Below are 5000 nucleotides of genomic sequence, written 5' to 3' on the forward strand. Positions count from 1 at the left end.
CGATTCCCGGCCAATGCAAGGTTGCTTTCTTTTGACTTTGTTTTCGAAATGATATATATGAACTCAGTGGGGAATAAAATGGTAAGCAGTGACCCCGACGTGATTTGAACACGCAACCTTCTGATCTGGAGTCAGACGCGCTACCGTTGCGCCACGAGGTCCTTACACTTGCAGCCTTTGATGCCAGATGAACAAATGCTGTGGGCCTTTTGACTTATTTTCCTCTGCTTATATGCCTACGGTTGTATTACAGGGCTTGGCCTTTTGTTTTCTATCCTAATTTTTGAAATTGACTGCAGGTGCAGTGAGAACGCTGAGGATTGAACTATTCAGGGAAAGGATCGCACGCAGGAAAGAGCAAAGGTACGTATCTGTGTTTCATGCAGACAAAAGGCTACGTCCCTGGGTGGGCTTGAACCACCAACCTTTCGGTTAACAGCCGAACGCGCTAACCGATTGCGCCACAGAGACTATTGACTGTATACATTTCCTGAGACTCAATATATGTCTTGACATGTGTGCGCCTGCCTGGAGCTTGTATTATATAAGGCGTCTTTATGCCATACAGCATTTGTCATTTGCTTAGTGTCTTGTTACTGTTGTAATTTATGATGTGTAGACTACTGTCTAATGGTGTTAGAGCCAGTATTACTACCGGTCACAGTGCATGAGACTCATACATGACTTTTCTCTTTGCCTGCTTAGCGTAGCTCCCTGCTCCTCTGTTTGCGTGCTACTAGCCCGTGAGGCGTGTGTCTTGCCCATCCCATCTTCACTGTGTTATGTTGGACTTGTCTTCTCTGTGAGCAGAGTCTCCTTCCCAGAGCAGGTGCTTTCTCTGAACTCTTGGCTTGTAAGACTGCTGGGAAAGGCCCTCCCTAGCCCCTCAGTCAGATAGATACATTTACCTGCAGAGCTCAGCTTGGGAGAAAGAGATTAGGCAGAGAGCACATAGGGGAAGGCCCACAGAGCACACTTTATTTTACATAAAAGCTTGGGCTTGTGGGAGGACAGGGACATGAGGGTTCTCATGGAAAGAAATCCCAGGAGTATTGATGGCTAGGCCCTGAAACACAACAATCCCGGAATGGCCAGGCACAAGATGCCTCTGCAATAGGCCTGACCCTAGGCTTCCGGAGTTCTTGATCTCCAGAGGCTCCAGTGATCTAAGCCCGACCAGGGCTGTGCCCGACCAGGGCGCGTTGGGATGGCGTTAGGGACGCGTAAAGGGGCGCAGGGCGCAGAACTCTGCCCGTTTCACCCCAGCATTTTGGGGAGGACACAGAATCTGGCAAAGCCAGTGGGAAGGATTTTCCAGGAGGAGAGTTCAGTGACATGATCTGAAACACAATAGTGCTGGTGATCTGGCGGGTGCATTCTGTGAGCCACTTCTGTCAGGAGCAGCCTGCCATCATGCCCTGATAACCACAACTCTAGTAGCAAGCCAGTGACCTCAGCAAATGCAAAGACATTATTACTTATAGTCTCCTGCATCTGATTCTTGCCATCATCATGTGAAACGTTGGCGTTATCATGTCTGCTGCGCACACTTTGTTCATATGTGTACAATTTAAGTGTGTGAACCTGACCACTGTCTTGGACAGAGCTCTTGCTGTGAACACACCATGTGAAGCATTGGTGGTTCAGTGGTAGAATTCTCGCCTGCCACGCGGGAGGCCTGGGTTCGATTCCCGGCCAATGCAAGGTTGCATTCTTTTGACTTTGTTTTCAAAATGATATATATGAACTCAGTGGGGAATAAAATGGTAAGCAGTGACCCCGACGTGATTTGAACACGCAACCTTCTGATCTGGAGTCAGACGCGCTACCGTTGCGCCACGAGGTCCTTACACTTGCAGCCTTCGATGCCAGATGAACAAATGCTGTGGGCCTTTTGACTTATTTTCCTCTGCTTATATGCCTACGGTTGTATTACAGGGCTTGGCCTTTTGTTTTCTATCCTAATTATTGAAATTGACTGCAGGTGCAGTGAGAACGCTGAGGATTGAACTATTCAGGGAAAGGATCGCACGCAGGAAAGAGCAAATCTGTGTTTCATGCAGACAAAAGGCAACGTCCCTGGGTGGGCTTGAACCACCAACCTTTCGGTTAACAGCCGAACGCGCTAACCGATTGCGCCACAGAGAGTATTGACTGTATACATTTCCTGAGACTCAATATATGTCTTGACATGTGTGCGCCTGCTTGGAGCTTGTATTATATAAGGCGTCTTTATGCCATACAGCATTTGTCATTTGCTTAGTGTCTTGTTACTGTTGTAATTTATGATGTGTAGACTACTGTCTAATGGTGTTAGAGCCAGTATTACTACCGGTCACAGTGCATGAGACTCATACATGACTTTTCTCTTTGCCTGCTTAGCGTAGCTCCCTGCTCCTCTGTTTGCGTGCTACCAGCCCGTGAGGCGTGTGTCTTGCCCATCCCATCTTCACTGTGTTATGTTGGACTTGTCTTCTCTGTGAGCAGAGTCTCCTTCCCAGAGCAGGTGCTTTCTCTGAACTCTTGGCTTGTAAGACTGCTGGGAAAGGCCCTCCCTAGCCCCTCAGTCAGATAGATACATTTACCTGCAGAGCTCAGCTTGGGAGAAAGAGATTAGGCAGAGAGCACATAGGGGAAGGCCCACAGAGCACACTTTATTTTACATAAAAGCTCGGGCTTGTGGGAGGACAGGGACATGAGGGTTCTCCTGGAAAGAAATCCCAGGAGTATTGATGGCTAGGCCCTGAAACACAACAATCCCGGAATGGCCAGGCACAAGATGCCTCTGCAATAGGCGTGACCCTAGGCTTCCGGAGTTCTTGATCTCCAGAGGCTCCAGTGATCTAAGCCCGACCAGGGCGCGTTGGGATGGCATTAGGGACGCGTAAAGGGGCGCAGGGCGCAGAACTCTGCCCGTTTCACCCCAGCATTTTGGGGAGGACACAGAATCTGGCAAAGCCAGTGGGAAGGATTTTCCAGGAGGAGAGTTCAGTGACATGATCTGAAACACAATAGTGCTGGTGATCTGGCGGGTGCATTCTGTGAGCCACTTCTGTCAGGAGCAGCCTGCCATCATGCCCTGATAACCACAACTCTAGTACCAAGCCAGTGACCTCAGCAAATGCAAAGACATTATTACTTATAGTCTCCTGCATCTGATTCTTGCCATCATCATGTGAAACGTTGGCGTTATCATGTCTGCTGCGCACACTTTGTTCATATGTGTACAATTTAAGTGTGTGAACCTGACCACTGTCTTGGACAGAGCTCTTGCTGTGAACACACCATGTGAAGCATTGGTGGTTCAGTGGTAGAATTCTCGCCTGCCACGCGGGAGGCCCGGGTTCGATTCCCGGCCAATGCAAGGTTGCTTTCTTTTGACTTTGTTTTCGAAATGATATATATGAACTCAGTGGGGAATAAAATGGTAAGCAGTGACCCCGACGTGATTTGAACACGCAACCTTCTGATCTGGAGTCAGACGCGCTACCGTTGCGCCACGAGGTCCTTACACTTGCAGCCTTCGATGCCAGATGATCAAATGCTGTGGGCCTTTTGACTTATTTTCCTCTGCTTATATGCCTACGGTTGTATTACAGGGCTTGGCCTTTTGTTTTCTATCCTAATTATTGAAATTGACTGCAGGTGCAGTGAGAACGCTGAGGATTGAACTATTCAGGGAAAGGATCGCACGCAGGAAAGAGCAAAGGTACGTATCTGTGTTTCATGCAGACAAAAGGCTACGTCCCTGGGTGGGCTTGAACCACCAACCTTTCGGTTAACAGCCGAACGCGCTAACCGATTGCGCCACAGAGACTATTGACTGTATACATTTCCTGAGACTCAATATATGTCTTGACATGTGTGCGCCTGCCTGGAGCTTGTATTATATAAGGCGTCTTTATGCCATACAGCATTTGTCATTTGCTTAGTGTCTTGTTACTGTTGTAATTTATGATGTGTAGACTACTGTCTAATGGTGTTAGAGCCAGTATTACTACCGGTCACAGTGCATGAGACTCATACATGACTTTTCTCTTTGCCTGCTTAGCGTAGCTCCCTGCTCCTCTGTTTGCGTGCTACCAGCCCGTGAGGCGTGTGTCTTGCCCATCCCATCTTCACTGTGTTATGTTGGACTTGTCTTCTCTGTGAGCAGAGTCTCCTTCCCAGAGCAGGTGCTTTCTCTGAACTCTTGGCTTGTAAGACTGCTGGGAAAGGCCCTCCCTAGCCCCTCAGTCAGATAGATACATTTACCTGCAGAGCTCAGCTTGGGAGAAAGAGATTAGGCAGAGAGCACATAGGGGAAGGCCCACAGAGCACACTTTATTTTACATAAAAGCTCGGGCTTGTGGGAGGACAGGGACATGAGGGTTCTCATGGAAAGAAATCCCAGGAGTATTGATGGCTAGGCCCTGAAACACAACAATCCCGGAATGGCCAGGCACAAGATGCCTCTGCAATAGGCCTGACCCTAGGCTTCCGGAGTTCTTGATCTCCAGAGGCTCCAGTGATCTAAGCCTGACCAGGGCTGTGCCCGACCAGGGCGCGTTGGGATGGCGTTAGGGACGCGTAAAGGGGCGCAGGGCGCAGAACTCTGCACGTTTCACCCCAGCATTTTGGGGAGGACACAGAATCTGGCAAAGCCAGTGGGAAGGATTTTCCAGGAGGAGAGTTCAGTGACATGATCTCAAACACAATAGTGCTGGTGATCTGGCGGGTGCATTCTGTGAGCCACTTCTGTCAGGAGCAGCCTGCCATCATGCCCTGATAACCACAACTCTAGTACCAAGCCAGTGACCTCAGCAAATGCAAAGACATTATTACTTATAGTCTCCTGCATCTGATTCTTGCCATCATCATGTGAAACGTTGGCGTTATCATGTCTGCTGCGCACACTTTGTTCATATGTGTACAATTTAAGTGTGTGAACCTGACCACTGTCTTGGACAGAGCTCTTGCTGTGAACACACCATGTGAAGCATTGGTGGTTCAGTGGTAGA

At 48.9% G+C, this 5000-nt stretch overlaps 10 non-coding genes across 10 annotated transcripts in view; 4 read left to right on the forward strand and 6 right to left on the reverse strand.

Annotated features, from left to right (window-relative positions):
* The window catches only part of TRNAG-GCC (transfer RNA glycine (anticodon GCC)), a 71-nt gene extending 53 nt beyond the window's left edge, over nt 1–18 (forward strand). Inside the window, exon 1 of the tRNA in view lies at nt 1–18. This exon is cut by the window's left edge and continues 53 nt beyond it. This is a non-coding gene — a tRNA (tRNA-Gly).
* Nucleotides 19–89: 71 nt separating this feature from the next.
* On the reverse strand, nt 90–161 carry TRNAW-CCA (transfer RNA tryptophan (anticodon CCA)). Its single transcript has one exon. It is a non-coding gene; the product is annotated as a tRNA-Trp (tRNA).
* A 236-nt stretch (nt 162–397) lies between these two features.
* TRNAN-GUU (transfer RNA asparagine (anticodon GUU)) lies at nt 398–471 on the reverse strand. The gene has a single exon. It is a non-coding gene; the product is annotated as a tRNA-Asn (tRNA).
* Nucleotides 472–1632: 1161 nt separating this feature from the next.
* Nucleotides 1633–1703, forward strand: TRNAG-GCC (transfer RNA glycine (anticodon GCC)). Its single transcript has one exon. It is a non-coding gene; the product is annotated as a tRNA-Gly (tRNA).
* A 71-nt stretch (nt 1704–1774) lies between these two features.
* On the reverse strand, nt 1775–1846 carry TRNAW-CCA (transfer RNA tryptophan (anticodon CCA)). The gene has a single exon. It is a non-coding gene; the product is annotated as a tRNA-Trp (tRNA).
* Nucleotides 1847–2074: 228 nt separating this feature from the next.
* TRNAN-GUU (transfer RNA asparagine (anticodon GUU)) lies at nt 2075–2148 on the reverse strand. The gene has a single exon. It is a non-coding gene; the product is annotated as a tRNA-Asn (tRNA).
* Nucleotides 2149–3293: 1145 nt separating this feature from the next.
* On the forward strand, nt 3294–3364 carry TRNAG-GCC (transfer RNA glycine (anticodon GCC)). Its single transcript has one exon. It is a non-coding gene; the product is annotated as a tRNA-Gly (tRNA).
* Nucleotides 3365–3435: 71 nt separating this feature from the next.
* On the reverse strand, nt 3436–3507 carry TRNAW-CCA (transfer RNA tryptophan (anticodon CCA)). The gene has a single exon. It is a non-coding gene; the product is annotated as a tRNA-Trp (tRNA).
* Nucleotides 3508–3743: 236 nt separating this feature from the next.
* TRNAN-GUU (transfer RNA asparagine (anticodon GUU)) lies at nt 3744–3817 on the reverse strand. Its single transcript has one exon. It is a non-coding gene; the product is annotated as a tRNA-Asn (tRNA).
* A 1161-nt stretch (nt 3818–4978) lies between these two features.
* Nucleotides 4979–5000, forward strand: part of TRNAG-GCC (transfer RNA glycine (anticodon GCC)) — a 71-nt gene continuing 49 nt past the window's right edge. Inside the window, exon 1 of the tRNA in view lies at nt 4979–5000. This exon is cut by the window's right edge and continues 49 nt beyond it. This is a non-coding gene — a tRNA (tRNA-Gly).

Source organism: Lissotriton vulgaris, chromosome 1_1 (genome assembly GCF_964263255.1).
Source record: "Lissotriton vulgaris chromosome 1_1, aLisVul1.2, whole genome shotgun sequence".
Classification (NCBI taxonomy): domain Eukaryota; kingdom Metazoa; phylum Chordata; class Amphibia; order Caudata; family Salamandridae; genus Lissotriton; species Lissotriton vulgaris.